The 11,864-nt window shown below is 50.5% G+C and overlaps 1 long non-coding RNA gene across 1 annotated transcript; it reads right to left on the bottom strand.

Moving 5' to 3' along the window:
• Positions 1-225: 225 nt before the first annotated feature.
• Positions 226-11,425, bottom strand: LOC128313487 (uncharacterized). The gene is made up of 3 exons (XR_008294275.1): positions 9,662-11,425; positions 6,109-6,470; positions 226-1,204 (listed from the first exon to the last, which is right to left on the bottom strand). It is a non-coding gene; the product is annotated as an uncharacterized LOC128313487 (long non-coding RNA).
• Positions 11,426-11,864: the final 439 nt, after the last annotated feature.

Genomic DNA, 11,864 nt, shown 5'->3' with positions numbered 1-11,864 from the left:
GGTCTGTAGTTGTCTTGTAGTGTCTCTGTCTGGCTTTGGTATGAGGGCAACGCTGGCTTCCTAGAATGACCTAGGAAAATAATGTCCTCGTCATGACTTTTGGAAATTTTTGAGAAGAATTGGTATTAGTTCTTCTCTAAGTATTGGGTAGAATTCACCAATGAAGCTCTCAGGTCCAGGGCTTTTTTTGGTCTGAAGAGTTTCGATTACCAATTCAGTCTCCTTACTAGTCATTGATCTATTCAAATTTTCTACTTCTTCATGATTTCATCTTGGTGCGTTTTGTGTTACTAAGAGGGGCCCTCCTCTGTGTGCCTCTGAGATCAGAAGCAGCAAACAGCAGTCAGAGCACAGATCCCTGATATTTGTAAGTCAGGGTCCTTTTGGCCGACCTGGGTTCCCACATGTGGTGTGCAAGCTGCTCCAGGAACACATGCACAGCTGTCTGCCACCTGGCTGGGGGTGGGGGGTGGGCAGGTGCTACTGCCCTAAGAGCTGAAATCGACTGAAATTAACTGCAATTTACTGCCCAAGACTTCCCCTGGAACTTGCAAGCCTCTAACAGACTCCAGAGTTCCAAAATAGTTACATCAGACTGCCAGCAATCAGCTGTCTAAGTGAGGAGAGAGATTCTGGTTGCTTCCTGCACCATTATCTTCCCAGAATCCTCTCAGCTGGATTATTTTTTAATTGTGTCCATTTGGGAAAATCAGTTGTGTGAGCTGAGATTTGACCAATAATTTCTTCAAAACTTGCTTTAATTTCCTGCCAACATTTTCTCAGAACAAAGGATGTTAAGACCTTTGATCAGAGACTCGGGAAGATAATTTTGTGTTTTGACACAGCAACAGCAGAACTTTCATGAACAATTAACCCCAAACGTGTTATTTTGCACATTTTCCCATATGTCCAGTCCCCTAGATTTTCTTGGATCTGTCTCCACCTGCAACCCCCATCCCCATTCACGTAATCACTGTGGGACTGGGGAGCAGCCACTTTTTGCTAAGTGGCTATGCCTCTCTGGCCACAGCTGACTGGTTCAGGGCAGGCACAGATCCAGTCTGGGCCCGTCAGAGCCCTTCCACGAGAATTCTGGATTAGGAAGTCAGCAAGTCCGTCTCATCTCCGGATGGCTCAGGTCACAAAGCTGTTAGATGGAGCAGCTGAAGCCACTGGACCCATGTTAGCCACTACATGAAGAAACCTGTAGTGAGAACAAAAGAGGCCAACATTAAAAAAAAAAAAAAAAAAAAAAAAAAAGAAGTGCCTGAGTGGCTCAGTCGGTTAAGTGTCCGACTTCGGCTCAGGTCGTGATCCTGCGGTTTGCGAGTTCGAGCCCCGCATCGGGCTCTGTGCTGACAGCTCAGAGCCTGGAGCCTGCCTCGGATTCTGTGTCTCCCTCTCTCTCTGCCCCTCCTCAGCTCATGCTCTCTCTCTCTCTCTCTCTCTCTCTCTCTCTCTGTCTGTCTCAAAAATAAATAAAACATTAAAAAAAATTTTTTTAATAAAAAAAAATAATAAAGTGGGGACAGAAGACAGAGAGAAAGTCCTGACGACCATCAAATGCCTGGCCCCATTTGTTCCTGAGGTCCAGCTGCCTTCCCACAGCCTGGCCCCTCCACTCGTCTTTGGCGACCAATTGCCAATAGTTCCTCATTTTGCTCAAGCTAGTGTGAGTTGGTTTATTGTTATTTGCAACCCCAAGAGCCCAGAGTTACCTACTAGACCCACTGCCTCACTTTACAGATGCAGAAATGGATTCCCAGAAAGGCTGTGACTTCCCTAAGGCTATGAGGTTACTGAGGGGCTAGGCTGGAACTGAACCTTGAGTTTCCAGACTGTAGCTCCCACGTGTTTCTGCACAGCTTCTGCCACTGCAGTGTGCCATGTGACATTTCTAAAGCCCATTGGAGATTTCCAAAATCCTCAGTTGGAAGGAAAGGCATCTGTACCTCCTTCTATCCACGAAACAAAAGGGAAAGGATAAAAATAGGAGACCACCAAAACATAACTGGAGGCCTAGAACCTGGAGGGTCGGCACAGGAAATTGAGAGTGGGAAGAACAAAGCCGGGCTTGTTAGAGGGGAAAACTAAAAGGACATCACACTATTTGTGGCTGAGCTCTCACACAAGGAAGGCGGGATCAAAGGAGATCTTTCCCTCTTTGCAAAACTCTCATGCAGGATTCAGATTAAACCGAGCGGATAAATATCCTCCTACCAAGGCTAAAACAGAGATGATTGACAGACTCACTCAAGGGTCGACTGCCCGTGCGTCCCAAGCCTCCCGGCCTTCTGAGGTCTCCCTTATAAAATCAGGTGGCTGGAGGGGAGAGGTCCAGATGCTTATCTCTGCATAGTTGCGCAGCCTGGCTGGCCCCTGTTTGGTCCTGTAGTTCGTGATCTCCTCCTGTTCCCTCACCCCACCTAAGACAGGCCTCCTTCCTGCCTCCCACCTCCCAAGCGCCACTGACAAGGTCGCACGTATGTGACTTTCCCTGAAGGTTTGGGTTAACAAGGGTGATGGGCCCTGGCGGGTCACATGATATATGCAGGAACAGAGTGGTCGCTGCTAAATAGAGGGCCTAACAGCCTGGACTGGAAATGTGTGGCAAGACGATGTGTGTAGACAACCAAGAACTTCAGTTTGATCCCAGCGACCTTGCTAGAAGCAGCCTCTGCAGCACCGCGAGGCAATTATGCAAGGGCTTCAGGAAGAAGCGGCTGGGAAGACAGGTTGTTTGGCGACCCGCCCCCCACCCCCTAAAGCTACATAGGACACGGCAGATCTCTACCCAGGACGGGCAGAATCCCTTGGCCAACACTCCAGTAACCCGGGGCGACCCAAGAAGCCACAATCCTTGTCCCCTCTGAGCCTGGCGCAAATAGTACCTCAGTGCGTTCCTGGGGCAGACGGCAAGTTTTGGGCAGGCCCGAACCCCACCTTCTGCAGAACCTGTCCAGCGGATTACATTTCAAGCACGTACGTGATGTGTATCAATCATCGCTGACCTCGAGACACCAGCCCTCCTACCTCAGGTATTCCTGGGGATCCCCCGGGGCCCTGCCTGCAGCTGGGTTTCTCCTTTTCCCCTTGTGATCCCCAAAGACCCCCAAACTGCAGCTGGCAGCCTACTCCGGCATTTTAACTCTTTTTATCGAAGACTTTGCATTACTTCGAGGTCTTGCATTCCGTGAACAAAAATGTTAGTCGAGGTGCCTTTCCCCATCCCAGGAGTAAAAGTGATTCTCTGTAAAAGTGATTCTGCCTGGTTCTGGACCAACAGATACAATACACAGGCCCCAGCAAAGCACACGTCCCCCTATCTCCAAAACATTAACCTGGTCCTCGTGTGTGGTTACAGCATTTCCCATACCCAAAAGTGGGACACATATTCTGATACTGGCCCAGAAATCTGCACCATCAGAATACCCTAGAAAATCCAGGATGTACTGTCTTACCTATTTTGCCACGTATCTACTACTCACACCAGCAATGGAAACAGTATCAATTGTATGACTCCCCCTTAACCTTGGAAATATCGGGACCCCTCAGGGGAGCTTCTCAGTCTCGGACACAGGAGACAGCCTCGGGGAGCCTCTAGAATCCTGATAAGCCGTGGGAATCAGACGGGTTTAATTTCAAGGTGCTTGGCAGTCCCCCGGAACCCCTCAGTGCTGGTGACCTGCTCCAGCCAGGTTCCTCGGAGCACCCAGAGCACCTGCCAGGCTGGCCACATTCCTCCTTGGGCTTACCCCTCTTTTTTTAAGCTCCTACTTGAGGCCAGTTCCGCCAGGCCCTCTGCACGAGAACCCACAAGGTTCACGGAGGACTCCAGCTCCGTCGCCGTGGGGAGAACCCTTGACAATCCTGGCCACGAGGGGTAGGACACCCCCCCACCCCCCGCTGCCACTGGCTTTGGCCTCCTGCGGTGAGCAGTGCCCAGACAGCTCACAAGCAGATGGCATTTCAAGTGTGTTAAAATACCTATACTCAGAACTACTTTAAGATCAAGTTAGTTATTAGACTCACTACTAGATCTCTCTGTTTAGTGTTTTCATAAAGAAGCACATGCATTGGGGCGCCTGGGTGGCTCAGTCAGTTGAGCGTCCGACTTCAGCCCAGGTCATGATCTCGCGGTCCATGGGTTCAAGCCCCACATCGGGCTCCGTGCTGACAGCTCAGAGCCCGGAGCCTGTTTCAGATTCTGTGTCTCCCTCTTTCTCTGACCCTCCTCTGTTCATACTCTGTCTCTCTCTGTCTCAAAAATAAATAAACATTAAAAAAAAATTAAAAAAAAAAGAAGCACATGCATCATTGTATCACAATGTTTTCAAAATATTTTCATCATTACATTTGAACACAACTGGTTTTTTTTTTTTTTGTTCCAAAGTATTTTGCTTTATACATCTAAAGTGCATTTATGTATTTTTCTGGGAAGGGGCCCATAGACTTCAGATTGCCAAACAGACCGAGGGCAAAAACAAGATAGAAATTGGGGTGCCTGACTGGTTCAGTCGGAAGAGCGCGTGACTCTTGGTCTCGGGGTCATGAGTTCGAGCCTCACATCGGGCATAGAGATTACTTAAATAAAAACTTTATTTCTAAAAAAAATTTTTTTAACGTTTATTTATTTTTTGAGAGAGAGAGAAAGACAGAGTGTGAGTGGGGGAAGGGCAGAGACCCAGAATCTGAAGCAGGCTCCAGGCTCCAAGCCGCCAACACAGAGCCCGATGCCGGCCTCGAACCCACAAAACCGTGAGATCATCACCCGAGCCGAAGTCCGACGCCCAACCGACTGAGCCACCCAGGCATCCCACTTAATTAAAAACTTAAAAAAAATAAAACACAATAAAATAAAAATTATGTCTGTCTGAACTCTGGGAAGAGGGTCCAGCCATAAGATACTTCGCAGGGGGGACATTCTATGTTTTTAAGAGAAAATAAAAGTTGTTTGTTTGGGAAGGGCATCTGTTTATGCAAGATAATGAAGAAGGCCCAGGAGGTCGGGGCAGTAGCATTATGATGGTCAACATGGTCAGCATATAAATAAATGAATAGGTCTAATACCTGAATCAATGATATAGTATGCTACCAGGTGATGCGTGCTGGGAAAACACAGGGCAGGGTGAGAGAGATCCGGGTTGGGGCGCCTGGGTGGCGTCTGACTTCAGCTCAGGTCATGATCTCACGGTTCATGGGTTCGAACCCCGCATCGGGCTCTGTGCTGGCAGCTCAGAGCCTGGAGCCTGTTTCAGATTCTGTGTCTCCCTCTCTCTGTGCCCTCCCCTGTTCACGGTCTGTCTCTGTCTCAAAAATAAATAAACATTAAAAAAATTGTAAAAAAAAAAAAAAGAGAGAGAGAGATCCGGGTTGTGGCGCAGAGCGGATACAACTGTAAATCGAGAGGTCAGGGTAGGCGCCTTGAAGACTCATTTGGGGCAGAGACTTGAAGGAGGGGTTGACATGAGCCTTGATGTTATCAAGGAACCGTGTTCCAGGGAGAAGGACAGCAGGTGCAAAAGCCCGGGGGTAGGTGTATGTTTGGTATGTTGGAGGACGTCAAGGAGGCCAGTGTGGCCAGAGTGGAGGAAATCATTAGGAAAACAACAGGACTGAGCCAGTTTCGCTCCCATCTCCAGGATGTTTGCTCTCTACCCTCCACCCCTGGCGCGGTGTGCCACACACCCACCTGCTCTGGGGCCTGTGCAACTATTGTGGAAACCACGGCCCATTGTGGTCCCGGCTCATTCGGCACACTCTGATGTGTTTAAGCTCAAGGGGTAAAAACAAAAAACCTTCTCTCTGCCAACAGGTGGGTATGGCCGCTGGACCAGAAAATAAAAGTCGTGTTTGTCACCGGAGGGAGATGGAAGGATGCAAGGGGGAGGTCCCAGCTCTGCCACTTAACAAGCTGAGGGGCAGCAGTCACCATGCTCACTTCGTTGAATCTGTTGCCACGTATGTAAACTGAGGTAACAACCCCTGGGAATGTGAGGCTGGAATGCAAAAAGCAGCCTCCGGGTCCCAGCCTGGCTGTAGCTCACCACGCGGTCACCCCCTCCAATCCTGGCCCGGAAGGCCCCTGTGCTTCTCCTTTGACCTCACCTCCCTTGAAAGTCAACACCGACTTGAGGACCCGAGGGTCGCTCCGGCACAAGGTAAGGTCTCCGCATGGCCTCTGTTCTATTTTTAATCCTGAAGTCTCCCACATCATTTAATGCTTGAAGTCTTTTTAGAGGGGAAAGCCTAAATCCTAAATAAATAAAAATGTGCATTAGGTGGGGTGCCTGGGTGGCTCAGTCGGTTAAGCGTCCGACCTCGGTTCAGGTCATGATCTCCAGGTTCGTCGGGTCAAGTTCCGCATTGGGTCTCCGTGCTGACAGCTCAGAGCCTGGAGCCTGTTTCAGTTCTGTGTCTCCCTCTCTCTTTGCGCCTTCCCCTCTTGCACTTTGTCTCTCTCTCTGTGTCTGTAAAATAAATAAAACATTTTTTTTTTAATAATAAATAAATATGTGAATCAGAACTGGCACAGTCTTGTAATCATTTGAAAGACGTTGGCCAGAGATCACCCTCTGGGACTCCTTGTCCTCTGCTGCCATCGTCTGGAAGGAGGTGGGACTGCAGGGACATGGAGGGACAGAGACCCACAGGGCAAGGTGTGGGTGCGGGGGGGGGGGGGGGGGGGAGGGGGGGGAGGGGGGGCGGCGGTGTGGGACCACAGGGACTGAGCCCCCTTCCAACTGACTAGGAGACACAGGCCTTCTCCGGAGAGGACAGCAGTGCACCTCACAGGAAGAGGCAGGAAGCGTGGCTTGAAAAACTGGTTTCTAGGTCCATTTCAGGGCCGAGAGGGCCCAAGGTCAGAGGAGGGAGCTCCAACAAGGACAGGTGCACTCCTCTTTCCTTCTACAAAAGAGGAAACCAAAACCAAGGCAGCTATGTAGTTTTCTCCATGCTGAACTACACCTTAGGGACAGAGTCAGCATTCGAGCCCGGAGCCCTGAGCTAAATCCGGGGTCGCTTTAGAGCCTGGCTACTCGGAGGGTAGTCCTTGGACCAGCAGTCCCCGCGTCACATCAGAACTTGTGAGAATAATGCAGGATCTCAGGCCCCACTGGAAACTCACTGAACCCGGCTCAGCATTTTAACACATCCCCCTGAACGACCGCTACGCGTGTCGCTGTGTGTCAGAGATTTCCCAGGAAGCTGCATTAACATATTCCTATTTCCCCAAGTTCTACACATTCACTGTAGAGAAATTCAGACAATACAGGAAAATTTAAGGCGGAAAGCAATGAACACTGTGGTGTATAAATATCCTTCTGAGTATTTTCCGTGCACGCACACACACGTTTTCATAAAAAGCAGATCATATCCTCCACACTACCCTGTATCTTTTGCTTTTTACTTAAGATTCTTAAGTATGATTTCTGTTCCGAAAGAGTGGCTGTTCGAGAAATAGCTGCTAAATGAAAAAATTGCCTTAAACAATAGTCAGGGGTGTGTTTGTTATCTAGTGCTGCGTTCAAAATGACTCCCAAACTTAGCAGTTTAAACCAACAAATATGTATCATCTGACAGTGTTTCCCAGACTCAGAATCTGGTGGGTAACTGGGGCTCAGAGTCTCTCACAACATCGCCGTCATCGTGTTGACCAGGTACAGCCACCTGAAGGCTATGATGCCTGGTCTAAGCCAGCACGGCCACTTGCCTGACCTCATACGGTTGCCATTTTGTCCTTACAGGGTTCCCTGACATCTACCCGACACCGCTCTCAACCATCCATTCATTTACCAGCCAGGGTGAGCTTGAAAAAAGGCAAATCCAGCCTTGCTGAAAACCCACCCAGGGCTTCTCATGGCTCTTAGAATAGAGTATAAAAAATAAAACAAAGGTCTACAGGGCCCCGGGGGTCTGGCCCCTGATGAAGGCCCCCTCTGTCCCCTCTTGGCTTTATCCCTTCCATGTGTATGGTCCAGCCCCTCCTGTGTGCCAAACTCCGTCCCATCTGGACTTCCTCCGACCGGGACTCCCTCCACACACCCCCACCACACACACATTTACAGAGGTGCGTGCGCACACACAAGACAACTTCACAACTGTGCTCCGGCCTTAGTTCTGTGTCCCGATGCCCAGCGAGCGGTAGGCGCTCAATAAATATTTGCTGAACACACTATCTTTGTGGCAAATGCTTTCCCCGGGTTGTGGTTTGCCTTTAACTCATTGTTTCTTTAACCTTCCGAAGTTTAACATCTGATGTAGTCAAATTGGTCCGTCTTTCTTCTGGGATTTCTCTGTTGCTTTGTGCACAGAACATTCCAGAGTTTTGTCAGAAGGGCAGATGCCTGAACAAGGGCCCACGTTTGAGGAATTCAGATTAGAAGGAACAGGAAGCTGACCCCCTTGATGGAAACTGACGGAGGGAGCTACGTCGGGTGGGCCAGACCAAGTTCATGACCGCACCGGCGGTGTTAAGCATGTCCTGCGCACGGTGTTCTTGGCCCACCATGTCTTTGTGGTGCCCACCAAGTCCCTCCCTAATGGGCTGGGAAAGTGTTAACACCCCAGGACATGTCCAGGGAAAGCAGATCACAGCCTAGCATTTGCTGGGCATTGACTTGTAAAGTAAGAATAGGAAGGACTGAGGAGTCGTCCATTAGGGACAGGCTCTGAGTGTGTGTGCACGTGTGTGTGCGCATGTGTTCACAGGCAGAAATGCGTCTAGGAGAGGTTTCAGACAGAGAACAGTATCTGTGAAGAGCCCAAGTTGGTTTGTGCTCAGATGGTCTTCATTAGGTCCCCAAAGCGACTGCAATCACCTGCTGTCTCATCCAAAACCCGCCAATGGGACAGGGAGAGGGTGTTACTGGTCAAGAAGTACGGCCGTGTTCTTCAGGGCCTCGGTTTCCACAGAGGACAGGACCACCCAGCTCCGGTCCCACCCTGCTTCTCCACACCCCTGATGAAAATCATGGGCAAAAAGATCAGTGCAACACAGCAATTGTCCGCGGGAAGCCCTTGTCCATCCCCGGCTCCTGGCTGGTTGTCTCATCCTTGGCCGTGAGAAGGGGCTGCCTTCCGGTGTCCAGAAAAACACCTGTAAACCGCAGCCATCTGGGGACAAGGGGCAGCATTTAACCTAATGGGGTGGGAATGTCAATAAAGGTGCAGCTCAGGCCTGCCCAGCCCTCAGCCCCAGGCGACATGGGGAGGGGAGTCTCTGGCACTGCCTGCTGGGGACCGGTCAGAATAGAATGGTGACCTTATGACTCACAGTTGTTGGCAGAAGCCAGGGCTTGTGCTTTCCGTACTAAAACCTTAGGGAAGTAGGTGTGACCCTTATCCCTACCTTACAGATAAGACCCGGAGGCTCAAAGAGGTTCTGTGATTTGTCCAAGGTCATTCAGGAAGATCGGGACCCAGGTTGCCTGGCTTTAGAGCCCATGCGGGGAACCCGGGTGCCCTGTGCTCTCCCAGAACCTTGTGGAGGGAAGGTGCCCATGGGCTGGGGCTGGGCACACACGAGGGAGGACCAGGACCTCAGTGTTTGGCACCTGGAGTAGGAGCCTGATGCTGGGGGAGGGACTTCGATTCCAAAAGGGAAGAGCTTCTTGGGGACGTAGGGATGCTATTCAGACATTTCTTTGAAGACAAGTACCTCCTTGAGGCGCCTGGGTGACTCGGTCGGTTAAGTTTTGGCACAGGTCATGGTCGCGGAGTCCCTGGGCTCGAGCCCCACGTCGGACGCCACACTGACAGCTCAGAGCCTGGCGTCTGCTTCGGATTCTGTGTCTCCCTCTCTCTCTGCCCCTCCCTCGCTCGCGATCTGTCTCTCTCTCCGAAATAAACAAACATTGAAAATTGTTTTGAGAAAGAAAAGACAGTAGTCCTCTGCCCCATCGCAGAGCTGCTTCTATTACGTAGAAGCAGAACTGTGTGGGCCCCCAACGGCTGGCAGGGAGCCGGCTAAGCCAGGTATGGACAGAGCTGGGAAACACTGAAACCACACTTGTTAGAACATTGCGTTACCCGCAAGGAAGGCTGGTGGGGTTTGGGCTGCGCGACAGCTGGAGGCAGGAGGCCACCCCCCCAGGGGGACACAGGTCAAGGTGCCAATCCAGGCTGTGAGAGGCACAAGGCTGCTGATGGAGAACAGAGAGGGGCTGCCTCCTCTTGGAGCGGGACCCCTGCTGCCTGCCTGGAGGAGGGGGGCCCTGCAATGAGGGCTGGCGGCAAGTGGGGAACACAGAAGGGTGACGCAGCTTGAAGGGAGAGACCTGGGAGGGCGGCCAGCACCCCAGACCCGCTCTCTGGTGCTCCACCCCTCCCCATTCCAGAAAGCCTGTCGAAATGGCCCCTCACTGAGAAGTGCAAAAGAGAGTGCAACTCCAATAAGAGCGTGTGCGTCTGTGTGTCTGTGCGTCTGTGTGTGTCTATAAACTTCCCCACTTCCAAGCTGGAACCGAGACTTACCCGGCAGAGAACGTCATCTTGGGGAAGGAGAAAGACCGCCCAGAAACAGGTGGAGTCGTTTCTCAGAGCTCCGCAGAGGACTTGTTTGTCCAAGGCTCTGGTATCTTTCAAAGATAAATAATGGAATTATGGAAACTGAAAATGTATGCTTGCGCAACCTTTGAGAGGATCGGAGCGTGTGAGCCCGGGGTCTGCGTCAGCTGAAGCTTGTGCCTAGATAGCTGGCTTTAAGGGTGATAAAAACCGGGGCTTACGTCATTTGTTTCTGTGCGTTGAATGGTTTTCTTTGCAGAAAACAGCCATGTGCTGTGAGCGTTCATTGGAAGGGATTAGAGATATGCCCTTGTATTAATAGATTTGTTTTGTTTTCATTGATAGATTTCATTCTTTGAGAACAGTTTTAGGTTTACAGAAATATTCAACGGCAAGTGTAGAGTTCCCACATACCTCCCTTCCCCCCACACCCAGTTTCCCCTAGTATTAATATCTCGCATTACTGTGGTAATTTTGTCATAGCTGAGCCGACACTGATGCATTATTATTAACTAAAGTCCACATTTACATTTGAGATCGCTCTGAGTATCATACGTCCCGTGAGTTTTGGCAAACGCATAGTGACCTCAATCCACCATCACAGTGTCAAACAGAATAATTTTACTGCCCTAAAATTCCCCTGCTGCCCCTATTATCAATAGATTGCTTGAAGGAAGATTTTAGATTTAAGTGATTCCCCCCCCCCCACTTTCTTCTAGAAAGTAGAGGTTATATTGTGTCCCTTCCCTCCTCACGTCCACCCCCTCTCCATTCCAGAAAGCTGGACCCAATGGTCGGTGCTGACAACCCCAGAAGAGGTGGCCAGGACATGCGAGTGCAGGGTGGCCATGCGTCAGGCCCCCGAGGAATTGAGGGGACGGTCACACGATCGTCTCCCAACGTTGTAGTGGGACGTACTTACCCACAGTCCCAGCTCAGAAGCGCCCGGACGGATTCCATTCCGTTCGTCCACCTGCCGGTGGTCACTTCTGGTTGGTCTGGTCGCTCTGTCTCTCTCTGTCTCAAAAATAAATAAACGTTTAAAAAAATTTTGTTTTTATTTTTTTTAATGTTTTATTTATTTTTGAGACAGAGCGTGAGCAGGGGAGGAGCAGAGAGAGAGGGAGACACAGAATCCGAAGCCAGCTCCAGGCTCTGAACCATCAGCACAGAGCCCAACGCAGGGCTCGAACCCACGGACTGTGAGATCGTGCCCTGAGCCGAAGTCAGACACCCAACCGACTGGGCCACCCAGGCGCCCCCTGGTTGTCCTTTCTCCAGCCCCTTCAAGTCACAAATCGGTGTCACGTTAGTCACTGAACATCTAATTCTGCAAAATAGTGGAAATCATCCAT

The sequence above is a fragment of the Acinonyx jubatus genome, chromosome E1 (assembly GCF_027475565.1).
Source record: "Acinonyx jubatus isolate Ajub_Pintada_27869175 chromosome E1, VMU_Ajub_asm_v1.0, whole genome shotgun sequence".
NCBI lineage: Eukaryota > Metazoa > Chordata > Mammalia > Carnivora > Felidae > Acinonyx > Acinonyx jubatus.
The sequence above is the reverse complement of the archived record's forward strand: the minus strand, read 5'-3'. Positions and strand labels throughout refer to the sequence as shown.